We start from the raw sequence: 9455 nt of genomic DNA on the forward strand, positions 1-9455 counted from the left end.
GGGCTGTTTGGTAAAATTTAGCAATTGAATAGAAAATTATACTTATAATCATAATTATAAAATTATAAGACGTATTTATAATTTTACAAATTAGATAAGGTATTTTATAGACATTTGTACACGTGAGCTTGAATTATGACCTAACAATTTAAATATCTCTAAAGAAACTATTTTTCATTTACATTTATTTTCCTATATATATGTATATATATATGAAGGAGTTGACCTATCCCTACCACATGACCTACCTGCCTTAGGAAGTTGGTATGCATCCTCTTTATTATGTGGGTTCGCAGACATGGTTGTGAATTTGATTTTCTCTATTAATATAATAATTGCATTCGTGTGTAATTATAAGTATTTTTGTAAGTAATGATTTTAAGAGCATATTTTGAATCTCGATAGTAGTTAAAGTTGAATTTAATGTTTCGAAATTCAGTTCAATTTAATTTAGACGGTCGAAGAGTCTGAATCATTGATGAATCGGCAAAATGGAGTCGATGAATGAAGAAAACTGCAAGGTTCCAAAAATCATTTATTTTTCTTTTTGGTAAGAACAAATTGACCTGATGGTTGGATCGGTGAATCAAGTAAACCGATATTGAGGTCAGTTGAATTGGGTAATATGTATTTTACTATAAATAGAGCCCTAAAATACCTAATTTTTTCTCCCAATCTCAACCCAACGAGTCATAGCTTGACTTTTCAAATTCTTAATGTGGCTTGACTTTTGTTATTCAAAATTGTCATATATTTGTACACTATTGTTGTACTTGGGTCCTTTGTTTTTAAATTTATTTTATTATATTAATATAACGTATTGAGATATTAATATTAAAAAAGAGTGAAAATACAAAAAAGATAAATTGTTAAGTAAATTAATATTTGATGTGCATAAAAATATGTTGGCCCAAAGAGGCCTAAGCGATTCCAAAAGAAGAAAGAAATGAGAGGCCCGTAACATCTTAAAAGGCTCAAGAGGGCCTGGCAAGCGGCCTTGGTGGGTGCCCCCCATAAAAATATATTTGTAAAGGAAAGTGATTGAAGGCATCCCCCTACTCGGATTATGATCGAAACCCGATAAATATCAACTTAAAAGGCCTACATACGTGGCAGCCCACTTTCATATGGCATCTCATCAATCCCTAGGTCAACATTCATATTGGACCATATTAACCCTAGGAGGACTCCGCTTGGCAACTAGGATAGCCCTGGAGAAGGGAGGCGCCCCCAAGACCTAGGATTTCTAAACCTAGAAGGAGTCCCCGCAAAATAGGAGTCTTCTAATGAAATGAATCCCCTCCTAGGCAAAAATGTGTTGTTGTTAGATGATCAGTTGAAGACAAGATCGGATCCTACTTTATCTCCACATATTTCGCCCCCTTTTTCGAGAACAAATGAGGTGTGCAGAGTCCCAGCCTAGGGGGACGCTCTCTCTATATATACAAGTGCAGTCCCCAAACAGGGATACCTTCAATCCCTCTATGGAGACACCCTCAAGAATCTGGAAACCAACTCTCTATTTTTACTTTAGCACTCGAATTGCACTCTTAGAACGATATTCTATCACAAAACTGCTTACCCTATTATGATTTCTCATTATATTTTATTTCTTATGCTTATTTTTCTTCTAAATTCGATACTAACTTGAGTGTTGGAGTGCTAACGCCTTTTTTACAGATCTCTCCTTCGAGATTTGCATTTGCTTCGGCCTAAGATTTGAGCATAGTCTATATCAATTGGATCTATGCGTTTTTTAAACGCATCATTGGCGCCGTCTGTGGGAAAACAGATCTAAGATGTGAGAATAATGGAAGGAGTCCACACCTCCTTGGAGGTCTCCCTCGAATGGACAGTCCCCTTACGCTAGAGGATCTCCTACGACTGAATACTACCTTTGTTCAAAGCCTAATTTCAGCAGCTCCATCATCATTGTTATTTAATTCTAATGTTCCCACTAATTCAATTTTTAATGTGCAAGACGTCCCCCCTAGAAGAGCAGACGGGCATCCTTCTCAGAATAAGCCCTACGTTGAAGCAGACATCCTCCTCAGCGAATAAATCTTCACGTACAAGCTTCCCTCAAGGAATATCTTTAATTTTTTAATTTAATAATAATGGAGGTTTATTTTACCACCTTCAATATGTTAACATGTGCCCTCTTGTAGGAATTTCATGAGAGAAGCATCCTTCTCAAACTTCTCAAATTAATGCCCTGCCTCCAAGCAGACATTCCTCTCATAAAAAGCCCTGTCTTCCACACAGGCGCAGAGGTCGTCCTTCGGACAGGCACTTAGGTCCTTCTTTGAGGGACTTATGAGCTCTGTCCTGTGCAGGCACCTAAGCCCTCCTCCGTAGAGGCATCTAAGCCCTGCTTCCAATCGATACCTTATTCTTCCTCCGGTGAGGCTCCTAAGTCTTGCTCTAAGAAAAGCCCCTCCATACAGGCACAAAAGGCACCCGTTAAGCCCTCCTCCATGGATACACCCTCATAAAAAGTTCTGCTCGATACAGGCACAAAGTAAGCTGTCTTTTATTCTAATCATACTTATGCTATTAACATTCTTTGCAAGAATACAAAAAAAAAAGGAAGAAGTTCCTTCTACGGACCTCAGCTCTAAAAACACCTACTCTAATAAACGTCGAAATCTCCACTTATTAGAGTGGGGCAAGGGGGGGAGTTATTGATGTGCATAAAAATAGGTTGGCCCAAAGAGGCCTAAGCGATCTAAAAAGAAGAAAGAAATGAGAGGCCCGTAACATTTTATGAAGCCTAAGAGGGCCTGGCAAGCGGCCTTGGTGGGTGCCCCTAGAAAACAGATTGGTAAAGAAAGGAAGTTGAAGGCATCTCCCTACTCGAATTATGATTAAAGCCTGATAGATATTCGGCCCAAAAGAACCACACACGTGGCATCTCATCAACTCTGAGATCAACATCCACATTGAACTACATTAGTCCTAGGAGGACCCCCTTTGATAACCAGGACAGCCTAGGAGAAGAGAGGCGCCTCCAAAACCTAGGATTCCTAAACTTAGAAGGAGTCCCAGCAAGATAGGAGTTATCGCATGAAAGGAGTCCTCCCCTAGGTATAGACGTGTTGTTGTGAGCTGATCAATTGAACATAAGATCGAATCTTGTCTTATTTCCACATATTTCACCCCATGTTTCAAGAATAAAGGAGGTGTGCAGAGTTCTATCCTAAGGGGACGCCCTCTCTATATATTTCACCCCCTTTTAATGACTATATTTGAACTAAATGACTATTATGTTTTAGTGGCACCAAGAATTAAGACCCCCTTCCCAAAATATAAAAAAAAAACAAAGAAGAGAAACATATAAACTATTATTGTAACCTCTTAATGTTGCAATTCAAATAAAATAATTTAAAATATAAATTATTATTGTTAGGATAAATTATATTAACACCCCAAGGATTATGTTAAAATACACCAACAACCTCCTGACTTTATACAAAATCACATGCTTAATTATTTGTTTCTTTCACTCTCCAACTTAATTTTGTCCTTTTACATGAATTTCAATCAAAGGAAGATGAAGATGAAGATGTTATATCTTTGTATGCAAATGGTAAAGTTATAAGAATATATTGATAATTTTGCTTTTGTTCTTTATTTGCTTGAAGGGAGTGGAGTAAATAATCGAGGGGGTAAAGTGGTGTCACTGTGGGTTTGTCGTATCAAGCGATTACCGACACAATTTATATCAAGTAACAATTATATTTTTTAAAATTTATTATAATTATAAATATTTTTTCGCTATTTAAGAAATTTTTAATACTTACTAATTTTAATAAATGTCTAATAACAAGCCCAATTCATTAATTTTAGTTATAGTTTTTCAAATTCTTTTATCCACTTCATCCAAATATTTTACAAATTTTGTAATGTTTCACTATAAAAAGCAATTCTTTGGAATGGTTTTCAATGAATTTAAAACGAGAGGACTGAATCTCGAACGGATTTTGAAACGGGTAATAGAAAATAGGTTGTGACCATTTAATAGGGGCTTGCTAGTCTTTTATTGCATGTGATCGTTTTGTATGTTTACTTTATATTAAATATAAACTAAAGCATGCAAAACATAAACAAGTGACGAGGTCTCAGTCGTAATTAAATTCAACTCCCACTTGGATGGTCCAAGTATGATATTAGGTCCATTAATAGGTAAAACTTGAATTGTTCGATCAATCCAAGCCTTCCATCGACAACAATATAGTGTGGACTCTACTTTTACCCTTTCATAGCCTCATTAGTCGTGGCATGATTAGAGTTAAAGAAAAAGCGTAGGCTGTTGTTATGAACAAATAGGATAGTTAGATAATCCCTTAATACTTTTTAATGAGGTTGCATTTGGATTGAAAGATTTGAATCCATCATAACAAATTCTTTGGATATGTTTGGATAATTCTAAATGTAAAGGAATTTCAACTCCTTTTATTTTAATTTTGAACTAAGTTTTGATGAATATGGATGGATTTCAAATTTCTTTCAAACAGGTTATTTGAAATCCTTTCTCCAAATCTTTTTCTTCAAATCAAAATCCATTGATCCAAATACACCTTGAGAGATTACATGGGTTATCACCTCATTAAGAAGTACATTTTGAAATAGAAACTATTCATCGGGCAAGAACTATTTTAGTTACACCATCCAGTAGAGTTATAGGTGATATGGTCACAAATAGGCAACCCAAGGTGAAGTCCATTTGTCAACTTAACAATAGTCCAGGGGGACCAAGGTAGAGAAGAGACCCGGGAACCCCTCCCCCCCCCCCCCCCCTAAGTTAAGAAAGCTCTTGGTTGTTAGTATTAGTCGTCAATGTTTTGAAATCTGAACCGGTGATTGAATCGATAAACTATCTAGTATATTGGTCGGACCCATCGGACCGGATTGAAAAATCAGTTATCCAAAAATATATATATTATACATGTATCTATATTTATTACATATCAATACATTATATATCAATTTGTTAAACCCTTTTGGCTGTTGAATGCGACTCATTGTCCCACATTGAAAAAGTATAAGCCAAATTTAAACATTTTAGGCTACAAATATAAAAAGTTTAAACCAAGTTTATTATCCGACGTTGGAAAAGCATAAGCAAAACTTAAACACTTTAAACTATAAATATGAAAAAGTTTAAATCAAGCTTATTGTCCCACATTTTGAAAAGCATAAGCAAAACTTAAACACTTTAAACAATAAATATGAAAAAGCTTAAGCGAAACTTACTGTCCCACATTGAAAAAATATAAATCAAGCTTAAACTCTTTTGGCTATATAAATATGGAAAAGCTTAAGACTTAATCCCAAAAAAGATACTCAAAATTGATTTTAATTTGATCTTATCGGGTCACCAACTTTGACAAATTGTGGCCGGTCCACAAGAATTTTGATCATATGAACCGGCTGAATACATGATTGGTTTCCGTTTAACTAATCAAATCCATGAATCCAATCCAATTCTAAAAACACTGATCTTCACAACTACTCATTTTGAAGTACACACATAACGATTGCACCACAAGCACTGTGCTGCTGATCTCGCTCACCAACGACAGATACGCAGACTCCTCCACCACCTCAAGCTGGGATGGATTTGCCACACGGATGATATGATAGGAAGGAATTTACTCTAATACTTGAGCTTGCTCTCATCTATTTAGAGTAAGGGATTGAATGATGCCCCCACATATGACCTGCTGGAGGAGGCCCAAGAGCCCAAAAGGCTTTTCGGACATTCTACAAAAATATATAATAGGGATAATTACATTTCTCTATCTTAAGATTTGATATAATTATACGTAAACTTTATATAGTTTGGAGAATTATATTTAGCGTTCTTGAAGTTTGCTTCCGTCTAACAAATAAGTCTCTTCGTTGGTCATATTCACTGAATTTGTTGATATTAACAAAAAAAAAAAAATCTGAATAAAAATTGATATTCACCCTCTATTGGCTTATTACTAACTTATAACAAGTCAAACATTTTTTTCAAACTAAATCACCCTTATAACGGTGGAGATATACCACCTCACATGCATTATAGCCTGAAGACGTATGAGGATAATTTAGTCATAAAATAATTTATTTGACTTGTAATAAGTCAATTGGGGTAATATAGATTTTTTTTCCAATCTTTTTGTTAATATGAGCAGTTTTGGTGAATTTTGACTAACAGATGGACTTATTTGTTAAATGAAAACAAACCTCAGGGGTGTTAAATGTAATTTTTCAAGCCACAGGAGATTTAGGTATAATTAAACCAAACTTTAGTGTGGGGGCATAATTATCTCTATATAATATTAGTGATAAGATATCAACTCATAATTTTAAAATTTATTACTAAAATATATAGTAAGTAATAATAATTTTAGTTTTTCTCCTAATATATATATTAGTGACAAAAATTATATATAATATTATGATATATTTGACTAATAATTATTTTTACTAGTTTGTCACTATAAAAAGTCACTCATTGCTTTTAGCGACAATTTTACGGGCAACTTTTTGTCATTAAGTTTTACTAATGATAATATTCACGATATAATTATGACTAACAACACTATAAACTTCGTGACCATAATCTTTTTTGTCACTAAATATATAAAATTAGTAACAACGTTAAAAAGGATAATTACATCATTTTTTCTTGATATTTGACGTAATTACAGTAGAGTTCCCGTGATTTGAAAAGTCACATCTAGTATCTTTGAGATTTCCTTATGTCTAACAAAATAAGTCTCTTTGTTAGCGAAAATTTACAGAATTTGTTGATATTAGCAAAATTAAAAAAAAATGGATGAAAATCCATATTATCCCTAACTTGACTTATTACTGATTTATTGAATGTCAATAAACCTTTTTCTGACTAAACTATCCTTATACATCTTCACCCTTATGAGTGTAGTTTGACCAGAAAATATTTGTTTGACCTTTAATAAAGCAATAATAAGTTAATAGAGGGTACATATCGATTTTCATTTAGTTTTTTTTTATTTGTATCAACAAATTCAGTGAAATTTGACTAACGAAGTGACTTATTTATTAGATGAAAACAAACATCAAGATTACTAGATGTAATTTTTCAAACCACAAGAAGTGTACGTGTAATTATACCAAACTTTAGGAGAGGACGATGTAATTATCCCATATTAAATTTGTCACTTGAATGGTTGTGTCGTTAATCTTCTCTTTTTTTGTACTACAACCCAGTAGGGATGGCCTGGCCCGGCCCAACTGCAGCCCAACAACATAGCAACTAAAGGAAGCGGACCGGCCAGGGCATTCAGTGTCCGATAACATAATATTACGCCTAGAACATAATCAAGAAAACTGAGAGCATGTTATCGTTTTCTTCAATCGGCTTCTCGCGTTAAGTCCCTTTCAATTGAATCTTCCTCCACGAGGTTTCAATCTTTGAAATCCTCTAAATAGTCCACTCCAATAACCGGAGATCTTCCTTTTTTCGTGCTAGCAAGATAAAGAAAGGAAAGGAGAAAATCAAAAACACGTCATGACTTAACAATTTCGACTTTCTTTCTCGTTCCTTCTTTATAACAAAAGAACCAACAAGAATAAGATTGAGAGAGAGAGAGAGAGAGAGAGACGAATTTGACTATTAATATTAGGAATCATAAATACAAGTATATAGAAAGACCTAGTCTCTGGTAACCACTTAATCTTATTCTGATAACCACCTCAACCCTCACGCACTCCGTGTGAGTGAAAATTCCCTTAAAAAAGCTACAAAGTTTCGTCCATATCACGCCCAAAATCAGCCAACTTCTCATTGTCAATGTCAAACAAGGTCATGGGCTTAATCTAAAGTGGACTAGACTCATATAAATCAAACTCGTGTTAAACAAACTTAAATTTAAATCTTTTAATCCAATTCAAAAATCTAAGCCCACCCTCTCACTAATTCATAAAAAATAAGCATTTTACAAGTAGGAGTTAATTTGGTTGCTCCTTTGTACGTATCATCCATTGGTAGAACTAAACTCAAAATATCTATGATGAACCCTACAATAATTAAACAACAACAACAACAACATAATAATAATAATAATCATTATTGGACGTACCATACACCTAATACAAACAAAAGATGTTCACCCATTTTTTCAGAGTGTCCTATATATATATAATAAATTGGGCAGGTATAGTTGCCTTTCATGGATATTCATAACCTTATTGGAACAAAGACTTGTCCACATGTGAAAGTTGAGATTCCTAAATGGACTAAATTATATTTTATTATTACTTATATGGTATTTAATAGTTCTTCAAAGTAGTAATATATACATATATTAAATCGTATATTCCTATTAAAAATTAAGGAAAAATATTATTTTAGTCCGCTAAGTATGCCTAATTTTAATTTTAGTCCGATAATTATGTCCCAATTTTATTTAGGTCCAGTAACTTACGAAATTGCTTACTTTTAGTCCTCTGACAGATTTTCGGACAATTTTACCCCTATGCAATTTTTGAAAGGCAGTTTTAGTACATATGCACTCATAGGGGTAAAATTGTCCGAAAATCTGCCAGAGGACTAAAAGTAAGCAATTTCGTAAGTTACTGGACCTAAACAAAAATGGACATAGCTATCGGACTAAAATTAAAATTAGGCATACTTAACGGACTAAAATAATACTTTTCCCTAAAAATTAATTACAAATTTCTGCCAAAAATAGTACTCAGTAAAAATATTAAGAAAATACTAATGATGTCTTAGTTTAGCGGTCTCATGAATATGTTCGAGACATGGGTTTGAATCTTGTTGGACATGTTGGTTTTTGTCTCGCTTTATATGAGTTATTGTAATTTATTTATCGTTGTTAGTTGTATTGGTTGAACAGATGTTATTGCTCAATTTATTGAAATTAGTTGTTGTAATTTAATTAATGTTACTAGTAAAAGAAAAAATTTTAAGAACCTGAGATTTAAATTTAAAATTATTAATGTAAATTCTTATAATTTTATATTGATAATTTCGGTTCTAACGACTCATAGTTACAGGACAAAAATGAATCTATTACATGTGATGGGGACCAAATTGTCTTTAAAAGACTGAATTTGTCAAATGACTCAATTTTTTTGTTATTATTACTTTGGTATTGAGTAATTACAAATGACTCAATTAATACCCGAATTTTGGGATTAATATCATTCGGTACTGAATCATAATTTTAATTTATTTTGCAGTTGTTTTTTTATATGGAGGCCACTTTACCCTTAAATATTAAAATAAAAACCAATAAATATATGAAAATAAATTTGCATAAAAATTTTTTCTATATATTTTCTTTTATTTGAACCAATTGACATTCATTTTCGTATTTGGTTATTAAGATTATTATATTTTTATTATTTGATACTTTCTACTATATATCTTTATTTATCGGTATTTATAGAAAAAAATT

Source organism: Sesamum indicum, linkage group LG5 (genome assembly GCF_026168435.1).
Source record: "Sesamum indicum cultivar Baizhima isolate 11 linkage group LG5, ASM2616843v1, whole genome shotgun sequence".
NCBI classification, from domain to species: Eukaryota; Viridiplantae; Streptophyta; class Magnoliopsida; order Lamiales; family Pedaliaceae; genus Sesamum; species Sesamum indicum.